Here is a 9,508-nt window from a genome sequence, read left to right as displayed (position 1 = left end):
ACATGTGTTCAAGGACTCAACAGGGCATGGTTTGAGACACCGACCAAGGCTAATTACTGTTACAACACTTTGTATCATGAGTGTCCTCTAGAGAGAGAGAGAGTGGCGTCAGTGGAGGACCAAAATGCGTGACTCATTAGCCAATGAGCAGCCAGGAAGGGGTCTCGCGCTACTTTTGAATGCTAAAATAAAGCTGATACCACACAATTTGATAGAAAAAATTAAAAAAAATAAAAAAAACTTTCAAAGTACAACACAAACTGTCGATTTTGCTGCAACTCGACAGTGCTGCTTAATCCAGGACCTTACTTCCTGGAACTCTTGAGAGTAAAAAAAGTGGTCAATTGGGGTGAATGGAGATGCTGCAACTCTTCTATATACACAACTTCAATTTGAATTCTTAAGCACTTTCAAATGAGTCATGTCTATAGACTATTTATGTTCATATTCAAAAACTTGAAGGTCTTGAGTAACCCCACCAAATTCACACACTTTCAAGGATTTCAAGGACCAGTGGGAACCCTGTGTTGTACTGCTGTATACAGATAGGCAATAACACATACAGTTAGCGCTTCAGAAATGTTTCCAACATGGTACCTACCATTATTCTCCTCTCTGGACTCTTTAGCACCGCCTCTGCGAGCGGAGTGAGGAGGGACGTGGAGGGAATGTTCAGGGCATCTTTCCCTTCACCGTGCAGACCATCACTCTGCTCCATGACATCAAGCGGCTTGTTGATCACCGCAGATTCGATCTCCATCGCCAGGACCACCTCTTCTTTTGGGGAATCATCAGAGTACTCAAGCCTCCTCCTCAGAGGACTTGAGATGGAGGCTGGAGGTGAGCGCCGGAGGAGAGAGTCCTAACAAACAAAGATGTAAGCGATTAAAAACATGAATGTTGCAATAAAAGACAAAACAAATCAACTTTGACAGTCATTTCTGTCAGTTGCACTGCAATCTGCGAACCCAGAGTCTGTTTTTATTTGAAAAATAGACTCCGGGAGAGCCCTACCGTTTTTCCCAGCTTCCTGTACAGCGCGTCTCTCCTGCCACCGTCACTTCCTTTTCCGCGTCCATTTCGGCTATTTGCTAATAACGTTAACGCATAAACACGCTGCATAGAAGACGTAAACTCGTCTCACAACAACAGTGGAAAATTACTGGAAAGTCGCAGTGCAAGTTGCTATTTAGACTGTAAACAGTGGAGCACGGACACGGAGAAGGAAGTGACGGTGGCAGGAGAGGCGCTCTGTACAGGAAGCTGGGAAAAAAGGTAGGGCTGTCCCAGAGTCTGTTTTTCAAATAAAAATAGACTCTGGGTTCCCAGATTGGTTGCACTGTATTCAGATTCTTCAGCCCACCTTGAGCTCAAGAGTAGGTAAGGGTTCAGCCGCGTGTGGACGACGTCTGTGGTGGCGGCACCGTCTGCTGGGGTTGCCCAGCTTCGAGGGAACTGCTTCTTGGATCCTGAAGTTGAACGGACCCTGACTGACGTCGACAAGCTCCGCCGCTCTAGGAAAACCTGGGAGAGAGAGACGAAGGGGAGGAGAGAAAAGAAAGATCAGTAGAACATAGGGGTGGGGGAAAAAATCGAATCACCATAGTATCGCGATATTTTGCCTGACGATATTGTATCGATATTTGGACGCCAAGTATCGATATTGCAACAACAACAAAAAAACAACAAAAATGCCAGGCCACCGGGCTACTATAAACTTTAGTTCCAAGGCCAGCAGTAAACAAACGGTAGCATATTTTCATTTTGTTTTAACAGTAACAGTTTTGTCATAACAGTAATTTACAAATTCCCCGGTTACTGAATGGGCTGCACAAGATGTTTTGTGTAAGTGAAGTTGCATTGTTCAAAAACTACCCAAGTACAGTAGTCCACACACACATCCAGTTAAGGTGGACTGTAAGTAGACTGTAACAAACAGTTCAGTTTGTCAGGTGCATGCAACTATGACATGACTTTATGAAAGTTGTTGGTCTGTCTACTTGACAATGTTGCTGCAATAAAATGGTTGAAGTCAGATGTACAGACTGGAAAATTGTTCTTAAACCAGATGTTGACAAAGTATTCCTTTGGTGACATCATTTGCAGTTGAAAAAGTAAGAAATCGCAATATATCGCAATATCGCAATATTCAATATATCGCAATATCGGCAATATCGCAATACTATCGTATCGTGACTCAAGTATCGTTTTAGTATCGTATCGTGGGCATCTGGTGATTCCCACCCCTAGTAGAACAGTAGGGGGGACATGTCAGAGAATTCCTATTCTGGAATGGGACCATATGGCGGCCATCTTACCTGGGTCAGAGCGGATGGGTGAGGGTGAGGGGAAGGGTTTACGCCATGGCCGTGGTGTGCCGGGGGGGCGCTCGATGGGTGTGGAGCAGAGGAGGGGCTTCATGCCCGTAATCCTGCGACATTTGGCAGCTGGTGGAGAGTGGTGGTCCTCACTCTCTTCTAGCTTCCTCTTCTTGCTGAAACACAAACAGACACACGGATCATTTGAGAAATCAAACAGACAACACAACTACCTGCTGCTAGAGAGCAATGGTGGCCTAATGACTCCAGGAGAGCATGGACGTGTAAGCACAAGAAAAGTATCGTTTTAGTATCGTATCGTGGGCATCTGGTGATTCCCACCCCTAGTAGAACAGTAGGGGGGACATGTCAGAGAATTCCTATTCTGGAATGGGACCATATGGCGGCCATCTTACCTGGGTCAGAGCGGATGGGTGAGGGTGAGGGGAAGGGTTTACGCCATGGCCGTGGTGTGCCGGGGGGGCGCTCGATGGGTGTGGAGCAGAGGAGGGGCTTCATGCCCGTAATCCTGCGACATTTGGCAGCTGGTGGAGAGTGGTGGTCCTCACTCTCTTCTAGCTTCCTCTTCTTGCTGAAACACAAACAGACACACGGATCATTTGAGAAATCAAACAGACAACACAACTACCTGCTGCTAGAGAGCAATGGTGGCCTAATGACTCCAGGAGAGCATGGACGTGTGTAGGACCGTTTGTGCTGGAATCAGAGTTCCTACACATTCAGTTAGAAAAAAGTCCATGCCTTCTCCAGACCTTGATTTGTTTTTGAAGATCTTCTCTGGTGTTCAATATGATTTACACAGATGGACATCTTGTTGGGACCTGCGCGTGTGCTGGGGGAGGGAGATGTTGCCCATATAGGTGTGTTCCCCCACTTCTCCAGATAGCACTACACCTCTGGATACAACTGCTCAATTTCAATCTGAATTAATCCTCAGGAATAGCATCTCCAATTATGCCGGAAAAAAGTCTATCAATATGTCTTTCAATTATAGCAAGAACAATAACAACAATAACAAAAATAACTTTCTTTCCATCAATAATTTGCAATTCCAAAATAAAGTATGCATACCGATTCTCAGAGAGTGAGGGGCCAATGGGAGTGGAGGTTGCTATGGGGCTGCCCAGTGGGTTCCTCTGCGTCCTGTCCTCCCTGCCATCCACACTCTGCTGCTCTGCAAACACAAGAACAAACCATGTGAAAGAATTAGTTTTTTTGGACCGTCAGATCTAGATTTATGAATGTCCGTAACTGTCATCATCAGTCACAGAAGACACTATGCGAGTTACCAAGCTGAGCACAAGTCCAATTCAAAGCTTGTAAATAGCCCATTTTTGAAACAGCTGTACTTACTTTTATTTTCCTGCTTCAGCTTCTCCAAGTATTCTAGAACCTTCTGAGCCAACATCATAGGGATCTTATGCAGGTGGATGAAGATGTTGCCGGCCTTCAACATCAGGACCAGTTTGTCCCAAACCAGGTGAACTCCCTTCAGGTTCTGACTGAGCTGAGGGCAAGAGAGCAATTCAAGAAGTTCAAGTGTCAGGGTTAGGGTTATCTTTGTATGTGTGTTGGTATTATTATATGACAGATAAATGGTCTTGTGACAATACTGTTGTGCTGCTGAGATCAAATCGTTTGGATTTGAACTACTATCTATGAGTAAAATAATCTATGATGGCGCGGATAGATTTTATACAGATGAGACGAGTTGGATGCCACATTTGAGCAGTGGCTCTCAATACAAGAGATGTGGTACATCAAGTCGCCTCTTCAGATTGCCGTGCAATGATCTTTTCCTACACAACTAAGTCAGTACTGCTGTGACCACCTATACATACCTGGAAGGTTTTGGGAGGTCCGCAGGTAAATATGAGACGGAGGCTGGTTATGTTGTCCCTCTGAATGATTTCAAAACCTCCATCTCTCCATGGGGAGGTGCCGAGTGCGAGGCTGTGGATGCGGATCCTCACCACAGCAGTGTTGGAGAGGTGGGCCACAACGGCTGCCATGGCTGACTGTCCTGGGACTTCAGAAACTCCTAAACAGGTGGAAATAAAATTAACCCCGTTCAATAGTATAAGTAAAGGCTTGCACAGCTTACATAGCACCGTATGGAAAAGAAAAACATGCATGCTTCGGGTTCAAACTAGTGATGTGACGTTCGCGAACGTCACATCACTATGAACGAAGGGAATCGAGTCCTACTTGAGAGCCGTTCGTTTTAATGTTGTGCCCAAATTTCACTGCCTGCCGCTCCCCAGCACACACACAGGTTAGACCTCCCTCCCTCCCTCTCACTGGTGAAAGTGGGCCGGAACCGTCCGGTGCGCAGTTCCGGTAAGACTTTCGGTGCCTGAACGCCGTTGGGGGAAGACATCCAGCTGCCTGTCAATCAAAATCCGATTGTTGCAGAGTGCAGTCGATCCATAATTTCCAACAAGGAAATGCATGGCTGACGTTATGTCATTACTAATAAACAACAGTCTCTCTCATAAATTGCTTCTAAATTGTTCCTGTTTTAGACCTGGCTGTCAGTGGTTTTTAATCCGTGCTGTGTGTGTAGGCTGATTTGAGCTTCCAGCATGCAGCTCCTGAATGCCGCTGCTGCTGCCTGCACTGGGCTGTGTCAAGTCTAGTCTCGCTTGCGGCTTGCCTCCGCTCCGCAAACAAAAACAGTTCCACCAGGATTGCGCGAGTGTAGTTCCCAAGCAAGCAAGCAAGCAGAAACGGTAATATTTCCAACCACTGAGAGGCAGGCAGGCAGCGATGTGCCGCAAGGCATGGGTTTACTTTGTGGCAATTGTGGGGCGAGTAGCTAACAGCAGCTAGCAGGAGGAGGCGCAGTGAAGTGATGGAGTGATACACACACAGTGAACTGAGTGAAGTGCCAGCGCTGTTGTGTTAACATGAAATGTACGGCGGTAGGCAACTCTTGTCCAATCAAATTACTCGGCCGGAACTAACTGTTGTATAAAGGTGCGTTTGATTTATTGTTCCCGGACATTTTGCGACCAAATGCACCTACTTTATTAATGCAATTTGCACAGGGCAGCGGGCAAGGATGGATAATAAACGAGCCCAACATGTTTCGCCATTGTTTTCAGAACAAAGGAGCAGAAATGCAACGAACACTAACTCAAATGTTTAAGAGGAAGGAGAGAGAGAAAGAAGCAGATAAAGTGGCGAAAGTTAGAAGAAAAGAGCAAATTGAGGGCCAGAGGGAAGAGGCAGAGCCTCTGCAAAATGAAAACCCACCCTCAGATGCAAATACAGGTGATGATGCTAATTTAGACCAGAGAATGGACATGAAGTTAGCTTACTAGCAAACTATAGACAATGGCTTACTCAGAACACAGTCTGTGTGCATACAGTACAACATTTTGTATGTATCCTACACATTGTAGGATACATTTTGAGATATTTTATTTTACTAATAATCTGTTCATTAATTTATCTGCCCACTGTTCTGACAATTCAAAGACAGACTGTTTGACTGTTGATGAATTTAGTTGTAAATGTTAATCTAATTTAATTCAAACAGTTGAGGGCCAGAGAGAGGAAGAGGAGACTCAACAAGAAGCCGAGTGTCAAGTGTTTCTAATTTCGACACCATACAGGCATTAAAAATTGGATGTGTGTGTTCAGGGATGCATGGGGGTGGGAGGAGAACAATATGAAACGATGAAGGTTGGGGTAGTAGCCTATAGTTCCTGCAAGAAATTCAAACCACTTTCACCCCTGCTCCCTCTGCTAGTCCGCTGAGCAGGGAGCATGGGGCAGGGAGGATAGGTTGGGTGCACACGTTAATTGCTACCGGCGCATTTTAGCTGGCAGCTTTTTCACCAGCAATAACGTCACTTCCCAGACTCTGGCAAGGAAACGGCTATAGTGAATGACTAAAACAAGATGTCTCTAGAAAGATAAGAAGTTTGACTTGTGGTTTTCAGCCATTAAACCGAGTGGAAACAGCACTTGATCATTTGTAGCAGCAGTTGAAACAGAACTTTGATTAGTATATTGGCAAGAAAGTGGTCGGCTATGTCGCCGGTGACGCTATATACTGATGATGATGATGATGACGATGACTGACGATGATTGAGTTTGGTACGGTTTCCTTAACGTTTGGCAACTTGACATGGTAGCTACATTGTAATAAAGTGGGATAACTTGGAGATGAGGATGTTCGGTTCGGTGATAAACGTTCGCATAGACGTTGATTAGCTAGCCGTTTAACCTCCACTACTGTGCAAAATGCACAAGAGACTCGTCTTTGCACGCACTTATTGAGCATGACAGGTTGTTATAACCTACAAAATAGCGCTAACGTTACATTAAAAACAACAATAAACACAGTGATTGACAACATAACACACAAGCAGCTAGGCTCAACGCGAGACTCGTCAGAAGAACGCCTGATGATGAGTCTCGCGTTGAGGCTAACAAGTAATGCAATGGTGTTGAATGCTAACCACAGATGAAGAGGGCGAAAGCTGTAATTTGCGGTAGGCAATTAATTTGACAACGGTAATAATAAACGCTGTTTTCACCTAACGGCTAACGTTCGCCCTTTCCAGCTCGCTGGTACATTCACACGCTGGCTGTACCAGCGAGCGGGGTTCCCCTGCCTTTCCGAAGAAGAGGGCGAACGCTAGTTTTCACCGTGCAATTCACTGCTTGGCCCCACAGGGCAGGAGAACGCTAGCAACAATTTTAGCTAGCAATCTTTTTCGGTGGTTGTTCACGGACGGAGATTAGCCACAGAAAGTGAAAACGTCACTATATTTCGTTAGTGTGGACACCTAGTTCCTACCTAAATAATACGCCTCCGTGGTGGAACTGAACAAAGCCAAAGACGATGTCAAACCAGCTAGCGTTTAGTGTTGGCGCAGCTGTAGAACACAGTAATGGTGGCCTACTACTACTACTGGCGCGGTGGTTTTAGACTTTTCATGGAACAAAATATTAAAAGTAGCCTACACTTACCTTCAAAAAGCTGATGGGATGCTGCTCGGGGAAAGGTTGGCGTCGTGTTGTCTCTCTCGGGTGATGGTCTCTCTCGGGTGATGGTGGTCTCTCTCGGGTAATGGTCTCTCTCGGGTGATCTCTCTCTCGGGTGATGGTCTCTCTCGGGTGATGGTCTCTCTCGGTGATGGTCTCTCTCGGCGGGTGATGTCTCAATCGCAGCTATCTCTTTCGAGGGCCAAGTGCAGAGTGAGGTCGGAGAGCGCAGGAGAGTCAGTCAGTGCGGTCGAGTGGACGAATCAGAATGCAGCTCGGAACTCACGTGACCCACGTAAAAGAGGCTCGGCGGCAAATTCAAATTGGCAAATAAACGGCTGAGAGTGTGTGTGTGTGTGTGTGTGTGTGTGTGTGTGTGTGTGTGTGTGCGTGTGTGTACATGCTTCTGTGGGTAGTGTTTCTCTGTATGTGTGTTTGCTACCAAAATAAATTTTTGAGCATAAATGGATTGAGTGTAATAATCCAAATTAAAATGACAGTCTTCAGATGGAATTCTGCTATGAGCTGCATTCACTGAAGTACCATTATAATTTCAGTTACCATGGCAACGGAGTGGATTTACCATCAGACCCTCTCTATCTGCACAGCTGAGCACTGGACAATTCATGAGCACAAACTATATGACTTCTCTCCCCTTCAGGCATCAGCATTGTATAGTTATGTTACTGCCCTCCAGTGGAGGAAAGATGAACGACATCATGTCCACATAAAGATGTCAGCAGCACATTACTGGAGGATTTATCATATTTGCTTTGTGTTACGGACTAGCAGTCTAGGGGACTAGAATTTGTAGCCTTTAGCTATCGAAGCTAGTCCTAACCTGGAGTATGTGAAAGAGCAGAAAAGAGGGGATAGAAATGGACAAAACAAAGGACTGGTTTCCAAACGAGAAATAATGACTAGAGGTGGGTCAGCTTACCGTAGTAGTAGATTGATGTCATGTAGTAGCTGACTACGTTAGCGGACCTCTGACAAGGCCTCGCCAGCCCCGTCTTGGCTCTCCAGAGCGGCGAGCTCCGTCTTTGTCGTTTCAGTTCAGTTTAAGTTATTGTTGGAAGGATCCACAATGCAAAACAAAAAGCTGGTTCTCAATAAATAAGTGTATCGGTCCCGAAGAGAAGTGTGTGAGTGTGTCGGTCCTGAAGAGAAGTGTGTGAGTGTGTCGGTCCTCTGGCGTGGTGTCGCGTCTCGAGCATTCATTCAAATCTGCCGCGCGCACACCTGGGCAGTGTTCATTCATAAATCTGCTTCAGTGGCTGCGTGCGCACCTCAATGACATCACATGGACACACAGCTTAACCACACCTCATTTCTCAATGAAAACCAGTCACAAGTGTTTAGGAAAGGAAACAAGGAAGAAAGGAGAAGAGGGACAATAACCCTCCCTATCATTCCTAACATTCCTCCCTCCCTACAACAAAAAAAAACATTGGAATCCAACCTGTGTTTTTGTATGTTTTTTTTTATATAATTTTTATCTTATGATTTTCAAAAATTTTCTACAATTTCACATTCAAAATTTACAAAATGCATAAACAGTATAATAGTATAACAGTAGACTCCTCAGTAGTACTGTATGTCTACCTATCCTGAAGTAGTGACTGACTACCAGAATTTCAAAGATTATCCAAAATAGGTATGATAATCTAATCAGTCTTCTAACTCCATTGATTCACGTGCCTAATCAAGAATGCACTCCAAAAGTATTTTTTTTCTCTCTACACCCCCCTCAATAGGCTCATCCGCCCCTTGACAGGGTGTCTGCAATGACATTGTCTTTCCCTGGCAGATGCACTACGGTCAGGTTATATGGTTGCAAAATCAGGCTCCAGCGGAAAACTCTCTGACTAGATGTTTTAAACTTTGCCAGAAAAGTAAGTGGGTTGTGGTCAGTGAGAACCACTAGGTCACCTCCAGCACTGGAGACATACACCTCAAAGTGTTGGACTGCCAGGACAAGAGCTAGTGCCTCCTTCTCAATGGTGGAATATCGCTTCTGATGACGATTCAACTTCTTAGAGAAGTATGCAATGGGCCTATCTATTCCTGACGCATCAGTCTGCAGTAGCACAGCCCCCACTCCAACGTCACATGCATCTACTGCAAGTTTAAATGGGAAATCAAAGTCCGGAGCAGCCAGCACCGGT

This window comes from Poromitra crassiceps, assembly GCF_964638095.1.
Source record: "Poromitra crassiceps genome assembly, chromosome: 4".
In the NCBI taxonomy this organism is placed as follows: Eukaryota; Metazoa; Chordata; class Actinopteri; order Beryciformes; family Melamphaidae; genus Poromitra; species Poromitra crassiceps.
The sequence above is the reverse complement of the archived record's forward strand: the minus strand, read 5'-3'. Positions refer to the sequence as shown.